The sequence below is a fragment of the Mustela nivalis genome, assembly GCF_964662115.1.
Source record: "Mustela nivalis genome assembly, chromosome: X".
NCBI lineage: Eukaryota > Metazoa > Chordata > Mammalia > Carnivora > Mustelidae > Mustela > Mustela nivalis.
This window is the reverse complement of record NC_139040.1, coordinates 113,806,170-113,830,935: the sequence shown is the minus strand read 5'-3', so window position 1 is coordinate 113,830,935 and position 24,766 is coordinate 113,806,170. Positions and strand designations below refer to the sequence as shown.

The window sequence follows — 24,766 nt, the reverse complement described above, 5'->3', positions numbered from 1 at the left end:
TGATTAGCTGAGAATGACCAGTTAATTCCACAGTATGGAATCAAGTATCCCATAACCCTCTTGGGGTTATGCCAAGGGGGAGGGGTTGATTATCAAGGGATGACAGAAGGAAAGTTATTGGGGTGATAGTAGTGTTCCCTATCCTGATATGGTAATGGTTACACAAATCGATACATGTGTTAACACTGTTAAAAAACTCCATGTAAGGGGCGCCTGGGTGGCTCAGTGGGTTGCCCCTCTGCCTTCAGCTCAGGTCATGATCTCAGGGTCCTGGGATCGAGTCCTACATTGGGCTCTCTGCTCAGCAGGGAGCCTGCTTCCTCCTCCCCTCTCTCTGCCTGCCTCTCTGCCTACTTGTGATTTCTGTCTGCCAAATAAATAAATAAAATCTTAAAAAACCCTCCATGCAGGATATTTGTCAGTACAAGGTAACAAGCCTTTAGAACATTCGTGCCCTTTAACCTAGGAATTTTGCTTGGGAACTTATCCCCAAAGCAATACTCAGAGAAGCACTCAAATAATTGTGTACAAAGATGCTTAATGCAGAATGAATTATAACAGGCTAAAAAAATTGACAACTTGCAGCAATAGGAGTGATGGTTAAAAACATCCATTTAGTATTATACTGTCATTAGTGGTCATGTTTTCGAAGAAAGTCTAATGCTATGGGAACATGATAACATATGTCAGGTGGGAAAAGCATGCCACAGAATATGATACCAAAAAAATGATCTCAATTATGGTCTATGTACATGCTTAGATAAAGCATGTACTGGAGGGAAATACACCAAGATGTGTGGAATTACGGGCAAAATTGCTTTTGTTTTTATATTTTCCTACCTATAACAAGTGTTTAAAAGATGAGCATATATTACCCTATAGTTAGGAAAACAGTTGTGAAGGGCTGGGTGTGGGGTCGGGGTGAAGCAGATAGACGTTAGCGTGCTAGCAAATACCAAGAGGCAGGGAAGGGACTCAGTGAGAGGAAACGAGAAAGCTGAGAGGGACAGACAAAGCTGGTGGTGTCCTATCTCCAGTTAGTAGAAATAGAGGGAATGTGTTGGAGGCGGGCTGTTCAAAAAATCTCCAGGGAGCATTTGGGGACAGCGTTCCTGAGTCTTGTTCCCTCTGTAAGCAGGGCGTGGCTTCGGTGAGACCTTGTCAGATCAGGGCTGCCCCTCCCAAGCACTCTCATCTTTATTTCTACCATTTATCAGGTACCCCTTACATTCTTAGCACTATGCCCCATACTTATCATGGGCTGCTTATAAGCCCCACAACACCTAATCAGATATGAATAGTGCCCCCTCCCCGCCCCACGTTTGCAGACGAGGAAACCAAGCCATAGGGATCTTCCCATCAGCTTGGAAGAGACCTACAAATGACATTCTTCCTGCCAGCATCTGTCGCGTTTGTCACTTCAACAACATCAAATCATTGAAAACACTATTCCCAAAGATCTGCAGGGAAGAACTAAACTTATCTCTTCAGAGCAGAAGCTGTCTGAGCTGGATCCCCCCAGGCCTCATCACGGGCCACAACGGCCAGCAACTTCATCTCTCTGTCCGAGGGCTTTCTCTGGCCCTGGGGGTCATGCCCCCTCCCCCGCCCAACAGCACCAAGGAGGCAGGGCTGAGGGGCAGAAATTCAGCAGCCCACAGTCCTAAGAGCTCTTGGCCAGTGACTGACAGGAATGAAAGTATAAACACCCCAGTGGTCTTGGCCTTCAAGTGGAAGGACCAAATCCTATGTTCTGCATGGACTCCCATGGCTCCCTGGTGGGATTAAGTTCCAATTGCCGCCATGGTAGCTGGCTTGACAGTACGCCCTCCATTGCCTGCCTGCCTTTCCTTGTCTCCCTTGCCCACTCTCTTGTGGCTGTTGCCTGGACTCATTCCCCAGATGAACTACCTGAACATGAATCTTTTGTCTCAGGGTCTGCTTCTGGGAGATCTCCAATTAAGACTAGTTCAGTGTCCCATCATACAGTGTTAATTTCTATTTCTTACAGCAAAATATCTTTTATATCCTCCTATGGATACAAATGTGCCATAACATCCCATGTAAATGTCTATTAGCCTATTTTTTAAAGTAGGCATTACATTTAAGCTTTTTCCTCTTTAAAAATACCTTTTTCTTCCATTTTATTTTTCAATATTTAATCAAGCCAGTGTGCTAGAAATTTTATATCCATTGTAGAGAAAATATTAGCTCCACCCATATTCCTAATTTAAAATTTAGTTACAGTTTGTATGCTCCTACATAGATGATACTACTCTTAATATTTATCAAGAATGCTATTTGTAGGAGCGCCTGGGTGGCTCAGTGGGTTGAAGCCTCTGCCTTCAGCTCAGGTCATGGTCTCAGGGTCTTGGGATCGAGCCCCAGGTCTGGCTCTCTGCTTGGTGGGGAGCCTGCTTCCTCCTCTCTCTCTGCCTGCCTCTCTGCCTACTTGTGATCTCTCTCTCTGTGTCAAATAAACCTCCTTCTTTCCAAATCCTTCCTCCTTACCGTCGATCCTGTCTCCACTACTTCTTCCATCTTTCCTTCCTCTTTCTCACTCATTTTTTCTCACTGCTTCAGATATACCAAATAAGGAATTAATTACAAAGTAAGAAAGGAGATTGAAAAAGCAAGGTAAAGTTGACAGAATTTAGCGTTTCCTGGAAACCATTATTACGTTCTATGGAATTTTGTCACTTTTATGGCTCTAGTTTGAGATACTTCCCCAGTTTCCCACATGTGGCTTATGCCCATGCATAAATCTTCGCCTACTTCAGGAAAATTATGGTGATAAAAATGTTTTTCAGTGTAAAGCATTTTACCTCTCACTTGGTACGTTTACACATTGAATTGAATCATAATAACACTCCAAGATGGACAGGTTTTAATATTTTCAAATGAGCAAGCAGAATCAGAGAGGTTAAGTGTCTCGAGTAAGGTCACACAGTAAGGGGCCCAACTGTCACTTGAATCCAGGTCTCTTGAGTTCAACCCTGTTTTCCACCAAACTACACTGCCTCGCTTTCCGATCTAGTTATATTTGCTTCGTTAACAAGGCTGCTGGGCTATCTCACGCATATTTCGTTATCCCAAACAGCCCCTTCACTGTTTTTTCTATTGAATTCATGTGACGTGAAGCACTCTTCACTTATATTCATTCAGTTCATTTCCTATCTCCAAAACCATGGAACTGGACTCACTGTAGGTGCTTGCATTTACATAGGAGAGAAAATAAACATGGAGGCATTGTCTGATTTACCCGTGGTCCAGGCCCCAGGCTGATCCTGGTCCAGGACCTATATGAGCCATTTGGGAAAAGAATAATAGACATAAAAAGTACTCATGGCTTCAAAACTTATTTTTCTTAAAGCTTTTACATATTGAGAGAGCGTATGAGCAAGGGAAGAGGCAGAGGGAGAGGACAAGCAGACTCCCCACTGAGCAGGGAACTTGACTTGGGGCTCCATCCCAGGACTCTGGGATTATGACTGGAGTCAAAGGTAGCTACCCAACCAACTGAGCCACCCAGGTGCCACTCAAAACTTATTTTTTAAAAAACAAAATCAAAAAGATCAAATGAAAGTGCTTGATTTTCTTCTTAACATGGATTTTCTTTTTTTTTTTCTGGCTTCTATCATAACCAAAAAAGAATTAACTTCTGCTCATTCATTTGACCAAAATGTGTTGAGTCTAAGCACAGTTTTCAGATGCTGGAGAACAACTGCACAGACCCAGCGTGACATAAAAATGCAGATGTCACTAACAAAATGTCATTTCATATCTTACATTGAAAAGAAATCGATATTGGACATAAGTCATAGCTCCATTTCTTTCTTATTTAAAATAAAGATTTCATTTGTTTATTTTTGCAAGAGAGAGAGGGAGAGAAAGCATGAACAGGGTGAGGGGCAGAGGGAGAAGCAGGCTCTCTGTCAGCAGGGAGCCTGATGTGGGACTCAATCCCAGGACCCAGGGATCATGAGCTGAGCTGAAGGCAGACGCTTAACCCACTGAGCCACCCACGGGCTCCATTTCTTAGCGTTCAAAGACACCATGCCACAATGGCTGTGCCTGTGTTTGAGAATGTCCTAGAAGAGGTAAGTTGTTTTTACCTATGTGAGATGTATTTATCTAAATGCTGATGATAAAATCAGCTATAAGTATAGTACATTTGGTTTTGCTCTAGCAAAACAGATATGATAGCAGCTTTTTGCATAAATTAAAGTTGCCCTTAGCTGGAATAAATCATTCTTATTGACATTAGCAGCTGTGTAGTCAGTAAAGAATTATTGTTGCTATTACTTAGTGGTATTTATAAACACTTTTATTTTCTAAGTGCTTTACAATCACTTATTGTCTAATTAATATCTAATCATCTGTTTACAAGTAATAATCACACATGTAGCGCAGTTTAATCAAAACTCCAATTGCAGCCACCGTCACACTCAAGAATATTGTGTAAATTTTGGTCTCTCTTTGGTGGGGTTTGGGTCCAGACATATGACTGAAACACATACAGCAGGGGGAAAAAATGAATAAAGATTCCTCACTTGGATTTGAGCATAATTTGGATTCACAACTTTTGCATGCCAAACATATTATCTGAATGTCACTGGCTACGGGAAAATATGGCTAATTTTCACCACTTAATGGCTCAATTACACATAAAAATTTTTAAATTTAAGCCACAAAATTGGCTGATAGTTTGTAATAAACGTTCAAGGGCAGACACTGACTTAACATTGGAAGTGTTAGTCACAATCACTGTTTCAGTGATTATCATGGAAAAGATCAAATTTAACAAAGGTGGCTCAGCAACCATCAAGGTTAATCTAACACAGGTTCAAGTCTAGACCAAGCTACGGCCAGTACAAACACCTGTCAGAAATAATTACCTACTGTAATCCCCTGTCAGTCTCCCCAAGTGTTATCCTATAAGTAATTATGGGAACCGTGGAAGAATTTTTTTAAGCAGGTGAAGGATATGCATACTAATGCAGTTGTCCCATATATTTTCCTACAAATAGAATTGCTGAGTCAGGGTACTTGAATTTTCAAGGCTTTTTTGTACATGTTTTTTGATACTATTATCTTCCAGAATTGGAAGATTGTCTTCCAGAATAGTTGACCAGATTTACACCGCTTCTGATACGCCTAAAGAGCCGACTTTCTTTCTTGGCTATTGATAGGTTGAAAACCAGTTTCCTTCCTTCTTGCTTTGCCACCAGACAGTTTCCCAATACAGCAGCAAATACTGCAGGGTCCTGAGAACTGACCCCGGGCCTTGCAACTGTGACACAAATGTGCTTGACTGGCACGTGAGTCAGCAAAGCCATCTGAGGCCAGAATGGAGAAACCCACTCACAAGCAAATCATCATCTGAGGATTTAAAAATCCTCAGACTTTTTAACTAACTGATTTCGAATGGCATGGACTCAAGAGTAAGATCTTCATCTTGTAAAATCTGTCCCCAGAATCTTTGAAAGCCCAAAGAGAGATTTAGTTGAGGTGGCGGTCTCGGGGGCACCTGACTGGCTCTGTCGGTAGAGCGTGAGCAGCCTGACCTCAGGGTTGTGAGTTCAAGCCCCACGTTGGGTGTAGAGATTATTTAAAATCTTCAAAGAGAGAGAGAGAGAGACTTGGTTTCATCTTCTGTATTAGTTTCTTATTGCTCCTTATAACAATTTACCACAAAAGTTGTGGCTTGAAACAACACAAATATATTATCTTCATCTGGGGGGTCAGAAGTCTGAGGTGGGTCTCTCCTCCAACTTCTAGAGCTGCCTGCATCCCTTGGCTCCCTGCCCACTTCCTTCCGTCTCATGAGCCAGCAACTGCATCAGCGGCCACCTTGGCCACAGTCACATCTCTCCCTTCCCTGCCTGCTCCTCTCACTTGAAAGGACCCTTGTGATTACACTGGGCATTTGGATGATCCGGGATAATCTCTTGTATCTCGACATCTTTAACTTCATCACATCTGCAAAATCCCTTTTGCCGAGTCAAGTAAGACGTTATAGGTTCCTGGGTTCTGGGAATTAGGATGTAGACATCTCGGGGCGGGGCGGGGGGTGCATTAGTCTGCCTACTGCACGTTCCTTAGCATGAGGAACTCAGGAGTATCGTGAGTATCTCATCTCCGGATATTGGAACAATATGTTGCCTATAATTTTAAAACAGTCATTGGTAAAACCCTGCTTTGTGTCAGGCACAGGCACTCTGCCAGGTTTGCAGGTAAGAATCCGTGCACAGAGAGGTTAAGTAATTTCCCCAAGGTCACAGAGCTTGGCAGAGCTGAGTTTCAAACTCAGGCCTACTGGACTTTAAAGCCCCTGTTCATCGTATGCCGCGTCTGTCGCTCAACATTTCCCACGCTCTGCTCACTTTGCTCTCCTTGGATAGCCTTCATGTTGAAAGCTTTTCAGTTAGTTTGACAGTTAATGATACAACCTCGTAGATAAAACCTTTTATCAAGCCCCTATAAATCTCATATTTGACTTATTCCGCAGGTGCCAGTGCAGGATGGCATCAGGAAACACTCACTCAAGTTGATGTCGCCACATGCTCGAATAAATCTTTCCCGGAGTAGCATCAGGTGGGTTCTTGCTCCAGCATACAAACAGGAGCAGACTCACCAGATCATCTTCTCTGGAGGCGAAATGTTAATCTCCGAATAATATCAGGGGGTGTGGGCCAGAAACGATCTTTCCAACAATAGCCTACAAGTATATCCACTCTCTTATTCTTGAAAAAAGGAGAGCCTGACACTTGAGGGGTTTCATTTCACATCTTAATCAAGTTTCTCATCCTCTCTGCTTCACCTCTCAAAATTCTTGGCCTTGGCTGCACGTGACAATCACCTGGGGAGCTTTCGAAACCACAGAAGCCTCGTCCCCCTACCCCCAAGAGATTCTGCCCCTTTTGGCCTGGACTGCAGCAGCAGGACATTAAAAAATACAGAACGAGGCGAGCCTGGGTGGCTCAGATGGTTAAGCCTCTGCCTTCGGCTCAGGTCATGATCTGAGGGTCCTGGGATCGAGCCCCACATCAGGCTCTCTACTCAGCAGGGAGCTTGCTTCCCCGGCACCCACACACACACTGCCTGCCTCTCTGCCTACTTGTGATCTGTCTTTCTCTGTCAAATAAATAAAATAAAATAAAAGTCGGACACTCAACGGACTGAGCCACCCAAGTGCCCCGAAAGCAATCATTTTAAACCTACTCTATTTAAGTGCCAGGGGAGGGGCTCTGTGGAATGACTCAGTAGTAGCGCTCAACAGGGACTACATGCAGTCCGTGTGCTGCCACGGAAGCCCATTCTTGCTCCAAGAATAAGTACTCTTCAGTAAGTAAGTAAGCAAGCATGAGGTAAGAACACTTCCAAAGAAAAATAATCCTTTATTTCTGCAAAGTAACCCAGATAACCTCACCACACCACTCAACCCTAGGAATTCAAAAGCAATAAAAGCGTCAGCAGTAAACCATGGCAGGCCCTGGCACATGTTAATACTACCATTGCTCAAAACATTTTTGGAACAGTTCTTCTGAAATTTTCATCGTGGCCATTTTATTTTTACCTTTTTAAAAAGATTTTATTTATTTATTTGACAGACAGAGATCAGAAGTAGACAGAGAGGCAGGCAGAGAGAGAGGGAGAAGCAAGCTCCCCAGTGAGCAAAGAGCTCAATGTGGGGCTCGATCCCAGGACCCTGGGACCATGACTTAAGCCAAAGGCAAAGGCTTAACCCGCTAAGCCACCCAGACGTCCCTCATCGTGGCCATTTTATAAGGCCATTAAGGAAAATCTGTGTTGGGGGTCATAGGGCATGCAATTCTTGATCTCAGGATTGTGAGTTTGAGCCCCACATTGGGTGTAGATATTACTTAAAAATAAAATCTTAAAAATAAGGAAATCAGTTCTTATATCATCAGATCAGTATTTGGGGGGATCCAAAGAGGTATTAACCAGATTTCCAGATTTACTATTCATCTATCAAACCACCAGTTGGCTTTAGGTGGTTTCAAAAATATTGGAAATAACCCTCAAGGATGATTGTGTCCTCTGTTGCCATCCAGTAAGAAGAGAGGGGTGGCCTACTCTGGCAAGAAATTCCTGAAGAGCTAGAGATCTTCAGTGAGGAAGGTGACCCCAAGGCTCTAAGTTCAGTTTTTTAGAGCAAGAATCACCCGGAGAATTTGTTAAACTAGTTCCCCAGGCCACGTTCCCGGAGATTCTAATTCAGCAGGTCAGCAAGGGCCCATCAACTTGGTTTTCTCTTCAGCTGGTACAGGTGCTGCCTGAGGCCCACACTTTGAGTAACACTATCGGAGAGCAAAACTGAAGACAAAAATAATGATGTGAATGAATAAGTTTTATTATCCTTTTTTCAGAAAGGACAGAAATTGTCAAAAGGACTCAGGACCCAACTTGGAGAGTCTTGTCAGCCAAAGATGACAGGAGAGACTCTTGTCAGCACTGCACATCAGTGCAGATGAGAACTTCAGTGGATTGAAATCCATCAGGTGTGTTTAAATCCACCTGTTCAGGCACGTCGGCGGGTGTGTGGTGGGGGCCCAGTCAGTTAAGCGACTGAATCTTGGTTTCCGGCTCAGGTCATGATCTCAGGGTTGTGAAATTGAGCCCCAGCTCAGGCTCTGAGCTCAACAACAAAAGCTGCTTGTTCTTCTCCCTCCACCCACTGTGAAAATAAATAAATAAATCCCCCCAAAAAATCTACCCAGTCATAATACTATTAAACAAAATCCCAAACAAACTGAAAACCTCATTTGTCTGCATTGATGGATGCAAGAGATCTCATGCATCATTTGGAAAACTGGAAGTCAGAGGGAAACAATCAGGCGTTTCTCTTAGCTCTTCTATTCAAACGTACTTCTGAGTGACCAAGTTGTAAGGAGAAGTGTATCATCTTTGAATGAATAATAAAAGTATGACGGTAATAAAGAACATGATGGATTGGACTCTCCCAATTTGATAAGCACTAACGAATGATTGGATCTAGGCAATAAGCATCAACCACGGCTTAAATGACAAAAAGACAAATAACCATGAATATTATATGTGCCTGAAATAAAGAAGGCCATATACCACCCATCAAATAGTTTGTCAAGCAAACAGAACCTGGCTTCAATGACACCTCTTGATCTGAGACCAATTGATGGGAAATTCAGAAGGGATAAAGGAGAACCTTAACACCACAGGGATGCAATCAGCAAGATCCAGATTGTAGGAAGCGCTATAGGACAAACTCAGTTTCTGCAACCAAAACATTGCAAGAAATCTATGGATTCGATGACATCTAAAAGACACAGGAATCACAGCATTGTGATGTATACCCCAAATTATTAGGATCCTAGTTCAAAACACTGTAAAAAATTATGATATGCATGAAACAACAAGAAATTTGGACAATTTGGGGGTGCCTGGGTGGTTCCGTTGCTTAAGCATCTGACTCTTGGTTTCGGCTCAGGTCATGATGTCAGGGTAGAGAAATCGAGTCTTGTGTGGGTCTCAAGCATCTGCTTGAGATTCTCTGCCTCTCCTCTGCCTCTCCCCCCACACATGTGCACACTCTCTAAAATAAGAAAATAAATAAAATCTTTAAAAAAAAAATTTGAACGGGGGCGCCTGGATGGCTCAGTGGGTTAAAGCCTCTGCCTTTGGCTCAGGTCATGATCCCAGAGTCCTGGGATCGAGCCCCGCATCAGGCTGTCTGCTCAGCAGGGAACCTGCTTCCTCCTCTCTCTCTGCCTGCCTCTCTGCCTACCTGTGATCTCGGTCTGTCAAATAAATAATAAAATCTTTAGTAAAAAATTTGAACAGTTTCTGGATGCCATAAAAGAATTATTATTAAATGTTTCAGGTATAATGATATCTTGTTTATGCTTCTTGAAACTTCATTTTAGAAATATACAGTGAAGGGGCGCCTGAGTGGCTCAGTCGGTTAAGCGTCTACCTTAGGCTCAGTCATGGTCCCAGGGTCCCGGCATGGAGCCCCGAGTCAGGCTCCCTGATCATCAGAGAGCCTGCTTCTCCCTCTGCCTGCCACTCCCTTGCTTGTTCTTTCTCTCTCTTTCTCTAATAAATAAGTAAAATCATTAAAAACTCTAAAAACTAAGAAATACACAGTGACGTATTTGCAGATGAAGTCTATTGTGTGGTGAGGGGAGTGGTTGGGGCTCTAGAGGATTGGTTCTCAGCTGGGTGGAACTTGGTCTTCCACCATTCGGAGATGTCTGGAGTCATTTTGGGTCATCCCATCTTGGGGGGTGATGCTGCCGACATCTACAGCTGCACTCCCTATGGTGCACAGAAACAGCCCTCCACTGTGGGGGACTGGCTGTGCCCTCACGCCCTGACAACCTTGAATGTGTCCACTTGAATGTGTCAGAGGTCATCTGAATGTGTCCACATAGCTCACATTGGCAAAGACTTGAACTGCAGCTCATCTGAGTGTGGGCAGACTGTCTTGTGACCTTACTAGACTGTGAGAGGCAGAAGCCTGTTAGGAGTGGCTTAGAGGCCACTTCCCGCTTGCCTCCCTATCTCCACGATGAGACTCTCATGAGACAGCTTCTTTTTCTTATCTTTTTTTTGTTGTTGTTAAGATTTGTTCTTTTATTTTATTTTATTTATTTTTTTAAAGATTTTTTTTATTTGACAGACAGAGATCACAAGTAGGCAGAGAGGCAGGCAGAGAGAGAGACGGGGAAGCAGGCTTCCTGCTGAGCAGAGAGCCCGATGCAGGGTTCGATCCCAGGATGCTGGGATCATGACCTGAGCCAAAGGCAGAGGCTTTAACTCACTGAGCCACCCAGGTGCTCCTGTTCATTTATTTTAGAAAGAGAGAGCACACAGTGGGGAGCAGCAGAGGGAGAGAGAAATATTCAGCAGGATCCATGCCCAGCATGGGGCTCGATCCCACAACCCTGAGATCATGACCTGAGCAGAAATCAAGAGTTGGATTCTTAACTGACTGAGCCACCCAGGTGCCCCTCATACGGTAGTTTCCAATCACCTCCTGGGTTCTGTTGAGGTCTGGGCCTTCCTGCCCTTCCCCACTCTGTATAGTGCTGCAGAAAAGGAAACCAGTTAGTGACCATCTACACAGCAACAGGAGTTGCTCCTCAGCAACAGGAGTCTGGAGGTCATCGGCCTCTTTCTATTCAGTGCTGTTCTTGGCATGTGGGACAAGGACTATAGGCTGGCACCAGTGGCTACATGTCTTTCACTAGGTAAGTAATAAATTCTGAATCCAGAAACAACTCAATATACTTTTAGTCAAACCAGACAGAACTGGGTTTTGGTCCTGCCTTGTCTTGTGTGCATACTGGACACACATAATACACAGAACAATTATCCAGCCCCCAATGTCAATAACACCAAGGCTGAAAAGCTCTACAGGCAGCAATATTGGTCCTGAGGTGATCGTTCTTGTAGCTACATGACGAGTACATGAACAACAGAAATGGGAAGACACTGATTTGCCTAATTTTGCATGTTTGAAACTATCCCTAATAAAAGCTGTATCTTCAATTTTTTAAAAAGATTTTATCTATTTATTTGACAGAGATCACAAGTAGGCAGAGAGGCAGGCAGGGGATGGGGGAAGCAGCCCTCCCCTCCCCCCACACCTCCGAGCAGAGAGCACGAGGGGCTTAATCCCAGGACCCTGAGACCATGACCCAAGCCGAAGGCAGAGGCTCAATCCACTGAGCCACCCCGGTGCCCCTGTATTTTCAATTTTTAACATTTTTTAAAGTAGGCTCCATACCCAAAGTGGGGCTTGAACTCACTACCCCAAGATCAAGAGTCACATGCTCTATCAACTGAGGCAGCAAGGCACCCCAAAAGCTGTGTATTTTTCAAAAGATAAAAAAAAAAAAAAAAGGAGAGGCCTACACTGTTGGTGGGAATGCAAGCTGGTGCAGCCACTCTGGAAAACAGCATGGAGGTTCCTTAAAATGTTGAAAATAGAACTGCCCTATGACCCAGCAATTGCACTACTGGGTATTTACCCTAAAGATACAAACGTAGTGATCCAAAGGGGCACGTGCACCCGAATGTTTATAGCAGCAATGTCCACAATAGCCAAACTATGGAAAGAACCTAGATGTCCATCAACAGATGAATGGATCAAGAAGATGTGGTATATATACACAATGGAATACTATGCAGCCATCAAAAGAAATGAAATCTTGCCATTTGCAACAACGTGGATGGAACTAGAGCGTATCATGCTTAGCGAAATAAGTCAAGCAGAGAAAGACAACTATCATATGATCTCCCTGATATGAGGAAGTGGTGATGCAACATGGGGGTTTAAGTGGGTAGAAGAAGAATCAATGAAACAAGATGGAATTGGGAGGGAGACAAACCATAAGCGACTCTTAATCTCACAAAACAAACTGAGGGTTGCTGGGGGGAGGGGGTTGGGAGAAGGAGGTAGGATTATGGACATTGGGGAGGGTATGTGCTTTGGTGAGTGCTGTGAAGTGTGTAAACCTGGTGATTCACAGACCTGTACCCCTGAGGATAAAAATATATGTTTATAAAAAATAAAAAATTTAAAAAAAAAGGAGAGGGAAGGAAACCATAGGAGACTCTTAATGATAGAGAAAAAACTGAGGTGATGGAGAGAGGCAGGTGGGGGGGATGAGCTAAATGGGCAATGGGTATTAAGGAGGGCACTTGGGATGAGCCTTGGGTGTTATAGTAAGTGACGAATCAATAAACTCTACTCCTGGAAGCAATATTGCACTGTATGTTAACTAACTAGAATTTAAATAAAAATTTAATATAAATAGGGGCACCTGGGGGCGCCTGGGTGGCTCAGTGGTTTAAGCCTCTGCCTTCAGCTCAGGTCATGATCTCAGGGTCCTGGGATCGAGCCCCACATCAGGCTCTCTGCTCAGCAGGGAACCTGCTTCCCCCCCCCCTCTCTGCCTGCCTCTCTGCCTACTTGTGATCTCTCTCTATCAAATAAATAAATAAAAATATTTTTAAAAAAATAGGGGCACCTGGGAGCTCAGTGAGCTAAGCCTCTGCCTTTGGCTCAGGTCATGATCCCAAGGTCCTGGGATGGAGCCCTGTCTTGGGTTCTCTGCTCAGCAGGGAGCCTGCTTCCCCCTCTCTCTGCCTGCCTCTCTGCCTACTTGTAATCTGTCTGCCAAATAAATAAATAAAATATTTTAAAAATTAAAATAAACAAATAGACAAACTAAAGAAATTGGTCACCTTGCTTTGTTAGATGTCTAACACTTCGAGTACATTTAATGAGGCAACATGCAAATAGGCACAAATCTGCCATCAGATTTCTAGCTCCACCACTAAATTACAAACTGTGTGTTCTTAAGCAAATTACTTAACCTCTTTAAACCTCAGTTTCCTCACCAATAAAATAAGGCTAATTATGCCCCTGAGGGTCTCATAGGGATTAAATGTAAGTGTTTGGCTGAGTGTTTTACCTAAATACCTTTATTAGACCTCCTTCCTTTGTTCTTTTTGTTTGCTACTCTTCAATACAGAAATGCAAAGAGCCCTTCTCACCTGGACAAGTTTCTTTTCAAACAATTCCCTGGAAAACATAAATGGCCCTTGTATAAAATGTTTGGTCCTAAGGGCTTAAAACAACAAACTCTAGAGGGACCCTGGAGGGATGGAGAGTATGAAGGAATGTATGTGGTTAATTCATCAGGTTTTTTTTAAGATTTTTTTAATTTCAGAGAGAGAGAGAGTATATGCGCGGGCGAGTCGGGGGAGGGGCGGGGGTTAGAGAATCTCGAGCAGACTCCACACCAAGTGCAGAGCATGACGCTGGGCTTGATCTCATGACCCTGAGATGGTGACCTGAGCGGAAGTCAAGAGTCAGACGCTTAACCAACTGAGCCACCCAGGCAACCCAATTCATTAGTTCTTAATCCCAGGGTCATCTTGCCCCACAGAGGACATTTAACAATGTCTGCAAACATTTTTGTTGTTAAGACTTGGGTGGGGCCAGTTCTAGTAGCATATACTGGTTAGAGACTAGGGATATCCCTGAACATTCCACTAAACGCACATGACAAAGAATTATCTGGCCCCAAATATCATTAGTACCAAGGTTGAGAAACCCTGGGTTAAAGTGACCAAAATTCCTTGGTGAAGCTTTTCCTGGATAATTAACTTTACCTTTCTTTGTTCTTCTTATCCAACACATACAGGCTATTAAAGGCATGCTCAGGAGAAATCATTCAAAATGTGATTACTCTAGCTCTGTGGCCCTAATTTGTTATTCATTTCTTTATGAGAAAAAAAAAATCTGAGCAGTGTTCTGATTTTATTGCCTTTGAGTTTCAAATAGCAAACTTGAAGCATGCACTGATTACCTTCTTAATTAATAGGCTGTGAAGGCAGGGCATCACTTTATTAACTAGTGGGAAGGATGTACCACCTCTTGACAGCTTAGTAGTCTTTATTCCCAACTGTGATGCCAATGGGGGAGGATTGGGATGAAGGAGATTCAGACGTTTCTCCCCAAACAGATATATTTTTCTTGTTAAAATAGTTCATCTTAGTTTCAATGACACCTGCCTACCATGTCATTATTAAATAGAAAATATTATGGGTAATTTGCCCCCATCCTGCATCCCCCTTTTATTTTTTTTTTAATTTTTTAATTTTTTCCGCATCCCCCCTTTAAAAGTCTAGACACTTGGGGTGCCAGGCTGGCTCAGTTGGTAGAGCATGTGACTCTTTTTTTTTTAATTTTTTATTTTTTATAAACATGTATTTTTATCCCCAGTGGTACAGGTCTGTGAATCAGCACTCACCAAAGCACATACCCTCCCCAATGTCCATAACCCCACCCCCTTCTCCCAACCCCCCTCCCCCCAGCAACCCTCAGTTTGTTTTGTAAGATTAAGAGTCACTTATGGTTTGTCTCCCTCCCAATCCCATCTGGTTTCATTGATTCTTCTCCTACCCACTTAAGCCCCCATGTGAGCATGTGACTCTTGATCTCGGGTTGAGAGTTTGAGCCCCACATCGGGTGTGGAAATTATTTAATAATAATGATGATGATAATAATAATAATAATAATGTCAAGGTACTTGACATTAAGACCACAAGGCCGTAGGTAATTGGGGGTAATTGTGTTCAACTGGCAAACAATAGCAAGGCCATTTCTGTGAGATGTGTTGTGTATTTCATGGAGAAATAAGGCAAAAATGTTTGTGAAGACAAAAAGTGGGGGAGGAAATCTATACAGGTGGTAGAATGGCCTGATCAATGAGGTAGGCCGATGAGGTAGCTGCTTTTATTTTGTCTCTCCCTCAACCCTCTCCACCCCATCTATGAAAACCCATCCCACTGCACAGCCCAGGGTTGGGACACCTGATTAAGAAGCCAAGCCCTGGTCATTGTTCAGGGGTTTCTCAGATCCTTCAACTACCTCTTTAAGGAATTAGAACTAAGAGATGGAGTCTGAGTAGGTCAGGGGATTAGAGTAAATATCTCTGCAAATAACCCTTTCTGAGGTCTTCTCACGCTGCTCCAGTCCCTTTCCTTGCTGAGACTGGCTTTTCAGCTTTCTGTGGATTCTATTCGATAGACCTTTGCATTCCCCCCACTGAGAAAGCTAGCTTAGGGCACCTGGGTGGCTCAGTCGGCTAAGTGTCTGCCTTCGGTTCAGGTCATGAGGATCCTGGGATCCTCATGGGATCCTGGGATCAAGTCCCCAATCAGGCTCCCTGCTCAGCAAGGAGTCTGCTTCTCCCTCTCCCTCTCCCCCGTCCCTCTGCTCTTGTGCTTGTTCTCTTTCTCTCAAATAAATAAAATCTGTTTTTAAAGAAAGGAAAAGCTAGCTTAGTGGGCACTGTTCCTTGGAATCCAGCAATCTCTGTCTGAGACAGATGGGCACATATCTCCACTAGGAGATGAAACTAACAGGAGAAATGAAGCTAAGGGCTAAGAGTGAAAGGCCACGTTAACAGCCATTTACGCTTCATGCCTAGGACCATCAAGGGGCCATCAGCTCACAGTAAATTCACCTTCTCATAAAACCTCTAGTTCTGGATGTACCACACTTTTGATACTTTCATATACAAACTTACAATTCTTTTTGTGTTATGGTATCAAATCATTATCTCATAATGTTATATAATTCTCCTTTGTAAACTTGATTTTCTTTCTTATTGTTAGCGAACCCATCAACCAGACTTGGGAAGTCAGTTCACGCCTCCAGGGTACCTCCACTTTCTTACATCACCATCATTTCTTACATCATCATGAACTTGTGTTTCTGTGTGAGTGTTTTTCAGCTACACAGGCGGCTCTTTTAGAGCAGTCGTTCTTTTCTTGGGGAGATTTTGTGCCTGCCCCCAAGAGTGATTTTGCAGTGTCTGGATGTAGCTTTTTTAGTATTTTATTTTTAAATAATCTCCATACTGAAGGTGGGGCTCGGACTTACAACACTGAGATCAAGACTCATATGATCTATGGACTGAGCCAGCCAGGCACCATGGACAGAGCTTTGATTGTCAGAACTTGGAAATGCTACTGATATTTGGTGGGTAGAGACCAGGGAAATTGCTCAGTAAAGGCCTCCCTCCCCCCACGCCCTCACCCCTGCAGCAAAGAATTATCCAGCTCAAAATGTCAATAATGCCAAGGTTGAGAAACCTTACTTTAAGCCGAAGACGGGTCTTTGCAACGAATAACACAATTCAAAATGAGGAAAGGATTTCAATAGAGGTTTCTCCAAAGAAGATACACTAATGGCCAATAAACAGGTGAAAAAATGCTAAACCTCACTAGTCATTACAGAAATACAAATCAAAAACCCAAAGAGATGCCATGTCACCCCCACTAGAATGGCTATGATTTTGAAAATAGAAAATAACGAGTGTTGGTAGGGATGTGGAGAGACTGGAACATTCATACATGGCTGGTAGGAATGTTACTCAGTACAGTCTCGTTGGAAAACAGTTTGGCAGTTCCTCAAAAAGTTAAAAATAGAGGGGCGCCTGGGTGACTCAGTCAGTTAGGGATCCACCTTGAGATTATGACTCAGGTTGTGACCTCTGGGTCGTGGGTTCGAGCTCCATGCTCAGCGGGGAGTCCTGCTTCAGATAGTCTTTCTGTCTGCCCCTCCTCTCTCTCTCTCTCTCTCCAGTAAAAAAATGTTTAAATCTTTTTTAAGAAAGTTAAAAATGGAGTTACCATTTGACCCAGCTATTCCACACCTAGGTGTTTGTCTAAGAGATTTGAAAACATATGTTCATAGGGCACCTGGGTGGTACATTCAGTTAAGCACCTGACTCTTGATTTCAACTCAGGTCTTGATGTCAGCATTGTGAGTTCGAGCCCCACATAAGGCTTCATGCTCAGCGGGGAGTCTGCTTGAGATTTTCTCTCTCCCTCTGCCCCTCCCCACTGTGCTCACGTACCTGTGCTCTCTCTCAAGTAAGTAAACAAATCTTTTTTAAAAAAGGAAATACATGTTCACAGAAATCTTGTACGCAAATGTCATAAGCATTATTCACACTAACCAAGAAGTGGAAACAACCCAAATGGTCACTGCCTGATCAATGGAGAAACAAACAGTGGTCTCTCCATACAATGGAATGTTATTTGGCCATAAAAATGGATGAAATACAGATACACACTATAACATACATAACATACATAAACCTTGAAAAGATAAACCAAGTGAAAGAAGCCAGACACAAGAGACCACATATTGTATGATTCCTCATCTGTGAAATGTCTGGAATAGGCAGTTGCCTGGTGCTGGGGGTATTGAGGGGTCTGGGGAGGGACTGCTAATGAGTACAATTTGGGGGCGATGATGAAAATCTTAAAATTAAATTGTGTGGAAGGTTGTATAACCCTGTGAATGTACTAAAGCAACAATGAATTATACCCTTTATGACGTGGATTATATATTTAAAAGAATAGCTCTTGGGTGGCTCAGTGGGTTAAGCATCTGCCTTCGGCTCAGGTCACCATCCCAGGGTCCTGCAATTCAGCCTCGCATTGGGCTTCCTGCTCAGCAGGGATCCTGCTTCTCCCTCTCTCTCTCTGCCTCCTGCTCTCCCTGCTTGTGTTCTCTCTCTGTCAAATAGATAAAACCTTTAAAAAAAATGGCCCTTTGAATCTCCTGAGTGTCTATTACAAAGGAGGTGCTCAGTAAATAATGTAGTGACCCTTGAAGCATGGAAGACAAACACAAAAAAGATGTCCTTCCTGCTCTGCTTACTATTATTTTTAACCTTTTCTGTCTAGAGAGGAACAGGAGTGATTCCCTTAAACAACCTCTAAGTTAAGCAACCTACAGGGTTCTCCATTTTCCCTAAGGGTCCTCAGAGCACTCTGAGTGCTCTGTCTACTGGTAAGTTACTCTTGAGAAAGCCTGGGTACTTTAGCTCTGAATCGTTGAGTTTTACATTTTCCAAGAATTAACTGAACTTTTCCCCAAACCTATCTATGCCATTGTGACTACAATGATACAATTTAATTAAATGTTATATAAACTGATAAAAATGATGCAAAAAAGTTATTTTTAAGCAATTAAATTGTTTTGGAAAGATAAATAGTCATGTGGCTTTTAAAAATTGCTGTTGAATTAGGTGAGGGGAAGACAACTGTAAAAGATAGGGAACAAAATCCCCCCAAATCTAGGATTCTATACTCAATGTTTTGAAAATATCTTGAGTTTTCACTTCACTTAGAATAAACCAAAACTAGAAATCATAGCTGTTGCATATGTGTATACCTTATGAATAAAAGACAACACAGACCTTTAATCAGTGGTCCAATTAAAGGATTGGCCAATTAATAATATATCTATTTTAAGTTTAAGCAAAATATTTAACGCATGCATTAACCATTTTTCAAACAACTCTTTATTAGAAACATTTTACTTTTCAGTTAACTAACCTACTAGTACCCACTGTAAATGGTAAGAAGACTTCTATTGTGCTTCCTGGAGATTATAACTCTCCTACCTTGTATAATGGAAAAAACCCTACAAAACTTTTTTATTCATTCTCCATTTTTGTATTGAATTCCTTACAAAATTCCTTACAAAAAAGTCTTTCAACTGCCACCTTAAGGGAAGGTATAGTAGCCGCATGGAAAAGAATTCATGGGGCAGATTTGTAGACGAGTCTTTCCTATCTCTCTTGGAGGCTGATCCAGCTCTGCACGTCTCTGGGGAAACTGCGGAAGAACTGTAGAGAGGGAGTCTGCCCCCTCTGGTATCGCTGAGCGATCCCGCCTGGCTTTCGTAGATCACAAACCTACAGCAACCCTAGGATTCTGGCAGGATTTGGGGTAGAGAGTCCTGTAAACAGTGATCGCTACATCTCTGTTACAGGCGTTAATGATAAAGCCACGCAGTTTAGAGGCTGGGGTCAAGTTGAAATCGGTCTACAATGAAATCGGTCCCACAATGATGCGTGCCTCAGAGGCTGGGTTGAAATTTGTTCATTCTCCAGGACAACCTAGACTTGCCCTTCGATGAACAAACTCGGGATTCTCTCTGGGCAAGAAGGATACAGAATGAACACTGATTTAACTTCCTTTCACTCATTCAACAAACATTTACTAAGCATCAACAGTACATCAGGAGCCCTGCATCCAAGATGGATGTCCGCACTCTCCAAGAATATGTAGAACAGGGGTATATAGGTAGAGCAAGCACTTAATGATTGATTTTTCAAAAGATTTTTATTTATTTATTTGACAGAGAGACACAGTGAGAGAGCAGGGGGAGTGGGAGAGGGAGGAGCAGGCTCCCCGCTGAGTAGGGACCCCCGATGGGGGGGGCTCAATCTCAGGACCCGGGGATCATGACCTGAGGTGAAGGCAGACACTTAAATGACTGAGCCACCCAGGTGCCCAATGATTGATTTTTTCAAATTAATATGATGGTACTATTGAAATCGAATCATATCATCTTTGCTTTAAAAAAATTAACATTTAAATTCTTCTGTACTTTTAAGACTTAATGGAAACGAAGAGGAGAGATGTGAAGCAGCTATTATTTTCTTTTCATCCTGAGTCATACTTTCCATTGCCTTTCCTTTCTCTTCTCTTTCTATGTGTGTATCTGTGTGTACGTGTGTGTGCATACGAGAGAAAGAAAGAGAGAGAAAATTTCTAGTTCATGAAAAGTCAAAGAAAACTTTACAGTGCTCTTATAGAGGCGCCTGGCTAGTACAGTTGGAAGAGCATGCGACTTTTGATGTCGGGGTTATGAGTTCAAGCCCCATGTTGGGCATAGAGAGTACTTAAAAAACAAAGTATCAAAATTGAAAAAAATTGAAATGCTCTAATACCTGGGTGAGATTGAAATAAAGGATATGTTTTCACATTATAAGTCCTCATTGCAAGAATGGGGCAAGATTAATTGGATGCCCATTCTCATATATCCTTTGCTCCATGGCATGTCAGAGCTAGTTCCAACTCTCTGAGAATAAAGGACAAAAATAAGAGATACCAGTAAGATTCCTTTTCTTCCCATAGTTTCCAGTACTGGGAAGACTAGAAGAACCCCAGGTTTCAGCAGACACAGGTTTCATCTCTCACTACGCAACTTTTTGTGTGCAAAATTGAGCCATTTTGGTGAGCTGTAAGATTTCCAGGATGCCTAATAGTCAAAGCTTGCTTAGAGGACCACAGTGGGTGGGCATCTATAGCTTAGGGAGAGATGAGTGTCCTCCAGAACCCCAGATTCAGTTGGAACAAGCATGGAGCGTGTGCATTACTCATCAATTTCCAGGGTGAGAACTATCAGCAGAGCAGCCCATGGCAGTGATCATACATCTGTTCACTGGTGTAAATAGGACCGGCGACCCTTGGGTCAGTCTACCATATAGTTTCCAAAGGAGGCAAAGACTGTGTTGAGTTAACTGCAAGTTGTGCAAATAACATGCCTGTTGCTATAAAGGGAAGGAATTACAGATGGAGGAGAGGAAAGAAGTTCTAATTGTGTTTTGGAACAAAAAGTAAAAACGTAATATACTTTGGCTTAGTGCCTTTAAAAGATGCTCAGATATCTAATCTTCAGAAATCTGAAATGTTCCAAATTGTTTAATTCCCTGCAAAGAAAAACTAAATGTTCAATCTACATTCATATTGTTTCAATTATTTTTTTGTTTCTTTACTTATGGCTTACACACTAGAGATCTTCCTCACCGAAGACAGGGCAGTAACAAATCATATTCTTTGAAGCTAACCACTAAATTGAGGAAATTGTGTTCTTTACTAAAAAGGAACCCATCTTTGGTATGACCGTTTCGAGCAAGCTGCAAGAATCCACCTCTGTTAAAGATTTAGAAATTCAGGTGTCATTCTTCTCTCAGTAGCTCAAAGTACTCTTCTTTTATTCTATTACCTAGAACCAGGATAGTACCTAGCAAATAGGGTCAACATAGTATTTAAGAACTGATGGGCCTGTGCGGTGACTGGTGCCCTGGGAAGGCAGCTCTCCCTGCTGAAGGAGTTGGCAGGTTTAGTTCCAGATCCTCAGGCAGGAGTGCACTGAGCTCCTGTCCCCTCCCCCCCCACCGAATGCCTGGAAATTATCTTTCCTTTCAAATAGGAAGACCTTATCTCGCAATGAAGACTGGTAAAGGGAAAAGATGAAATGAGAGAGTTTTCATTTTGATCCATGAATTCTCTATAGAAAATCGAGGTTCCCTCCAATGGTGACATCTTGAAAGAACTGCCTCTGGCAGCCAATCAAAAGATATTTATAGAACCTCTCCTGTGTTCCAGGTTTTATGGGGGCCCACAGGAGCACTCCTTCCAGGGTATCCTGGGATAGAGGGGAAGAAGCAAGGGTTTCAGAATTAGATCTTGAGCTCATAAAATTTTTATTGTGATAGTATTTTATGCTACTAATTTCCTTAATGACCCAACGGAAGAGAGGAAGGTAAATCAGTAGTATAAGATGATTTTACATAGAATTTAGAAATAGCAGAAGGTTTGCCATAAAGAACTAGGCTAACCATATTATTTCCTACCAGGGCACCTTAGGGGATCCTGTTTTAATGAATAAATAAAAACGATGTGTAATTATCATATCAATTGCTTGCATCTAAGTGAGTGCTTCTGGAGTTATTTGATGGTGCTTAAAAATCTTTGGTCTCTGAAGTGCATTTAATGTCTCCTTGACTCTTATCTATATTATTAATTTGCAGATCAAAGTTAACTTGGTGCTATGCAAATGAGGAGACTTCCAATGAATGAAATTTTACTGTAAAATATTAAATCCTTATTACTTAGAACTGCAATGTGTTTTGAGGACATGTGTCAACATATAGAAAAGAGACATTACAACTTAAAACAGCATTATCCAATAAAACTTTCTGCAATGATGTAATATTCTAGCTGTTCAAAGGAGGAAACCACGAGTTCTGTGTGACTATTGAGCACTTCAAAGGTGGCTAGTACCACTGAAGAACTAAAATTTAAATTTTATTTAATTTTAACTAATTAAAATTTAAATGGCCATAAGCAATTAGTGACTACCTTATTTGACAGTGCAGGCTTAAAGAAAAAGTGAAAATGGAATCCAAGACCCTGAATTCCAGCTGTACTGTACCCTTACTAACTTGGGCATTTTACTTAACTTTTGTGAGCTTCAATTTTCTCACTTGAAAATGAAATATAAATCATAGCTACCTTAGAGGATTTGGAGTAAGAGGAATTGAGATGTATTCAGGCATTCTCCGATTTCCAAATAAGTGCCAATCAAGTACCAAAGTTAAACATGTGGAAAATGAATAACCAGCTCTCTCATTTAAAGGGAGTTTGCATTCCTAGGGAGCTCATAAATATTATTAAATTCATAACTATCCTCTCTGTTCAGATAAAATATTTAATGACAATGTTTATAACTATTGGCTGGTAAGCAGTACCATTAGCTTGGGAGTATCAGTGTATGGTGCACAAAAGCAGTGGGAGGGGTGCCTGGGGGGGGCTCCGTTGGTTGAGCGTCTGCCTTCAGCTCCGGTCATGATCCCAGGGTCCTGGGATGGAGCCCTGTGTCTGGCTGCCTGCTCCGCGGGGAGCCTGCTTCTCCCTCTCCTCCAGCCCCTGCTCTCTCTTGCTAGCTCTGTCTCTCTCTCCCAAATAAACAAATAAAATCTTAAAAAAAAAAGCAGTGGAAATCAGAAAGTTAAATTTATAGAAGTTGAGGTCAGTTCGTGTACCAAAAGTACACTGAGAAACAAAATGGGGGATTAAAATGTCAGCGCAGGGGCGCCTCGGTGGCTCAGTGGGTTAAGCCTCTGCCTTCGGCTCAGGTCATGATCTCAGGGTCCTGGGCTCAAGCCCCGCATTGGGCTCTCTGCTCAGCAGGGAGCCTGCTTCCCCCTCTCTTTCTGCCTGCCTCCACCTACTTGTGGTCTCTTTCTCTGTCAAATAAATAAATAAAATCTTTAAAAACAAATGTCAGCGCAATCACTTCTTTGTTATTGTTCCGATGAACATCTTGATTTCCCAAGGAGATTAAATAAACCCAGTCCGTTTCACAGGTACAAATTAGCAGAAGAGGCAAGTAGTTAGGAGCTTAAGCACTTTTGTTGATGTAATCACATGAAATAAGGTACATAAAGTACTCACCACAGGGCATGACCCCTACTAAGGGCTGAAAATTGTAGCCATTATTTTTTTTAAGGATTTCATTTGTAAGTAATCTCTACCTCTAATGTGGGACTCGAACTCACAACCCTGAGATCAAGAGTCACATGTTCTACTGACTGAGGCAGCCACATGTCCCCAAACTGCAGCCATTGTTATAGTAAGTGATGCTCTTGGGAGACCCATGAGATGAGAAGACTGCCTATTTTTCAATTCACAAAAGGCATGGGAGAACAGTGTGATTTACTTGCACAGACTTAATTCTACGTGACGGGGCATAGAAAGATCATCTCCACTTTCCATATTCATAGCAGTCAAGAACTGAATCCAGTTGTTTTGATATTATTTCAAATCTATTTTTGTCATGAGGCATGAAAGAATGACTAAAATACCTCCCGATTCCCCCATTTACTCAACAAAATGAGCCGGTAAAACTCATGAGTCCTCAACATATACATTTTTCCAAATCAGAGACAATACTGAGATGAATGGGGAAGGGACCAGTTGGGGGAAATGGTTTACCAGTCAGCTTGTTCAAGTGCCCAGTGGCTGTGGGCCCAGACTACATTGTGAGGCATGTGGTGCTATCCACAGGCACTCGAAGGGGCATGGGGAGGTTTTGATACAGTGCCGAAACTCGAAAGAGCAGGGCTGATGTCCTGAAACCCAAGAAACCACTCTCAGGGGTGTGGTGGGAAATCAGCTTTATGGTGAGACAGAAACATAGCATTGCCAGGAAGCTTCCCCTGGCCCTAATGTCTTCTTCACTTCATCTGAAATCTTCTCACTATTTCATCCCACCACCTAAACTTTTTCTATCTAGAACTCATTTAATTTAACAAGGCTCCACTAAAATGCACATTCCCCTGGGCACCCTCCTGCCCCCCAAATAAAAGACCATATGTACTCTCACTTCCGTGATAATTGCATTCCAAGAAATTCAGAAATAGGTGTCAGGATTTTGTGACTTTTCTAATAGGAAAATTTCTCATTTTATAGGGTAATGAACGCTTGGTTAAAACACTTCTCCAATGCCCTCAGGCTCCCACAGCATCATTCTTTGCCTTGAACCACCTACATTTTCTCAAACTGATTTGACTTTTTTTTTCCTTTT

The 24,766-nt window shown here is 42.5% G+C and overlaps 1 protein-coding gene across 1 annotated transcript in view; it reads right to left on the bottom strand.

Annotated features, from left to right (window-relative positions):
• The window catches only part of PCYT1B (phosphate cytidylyltransferase 1B, choline), a 123,158-nt gene that overhangs the window by 97,699 nt on the left and 693 nt on the right, over positions 1-24,766 (bottom strand). The window lies entirely within an intron of this gene.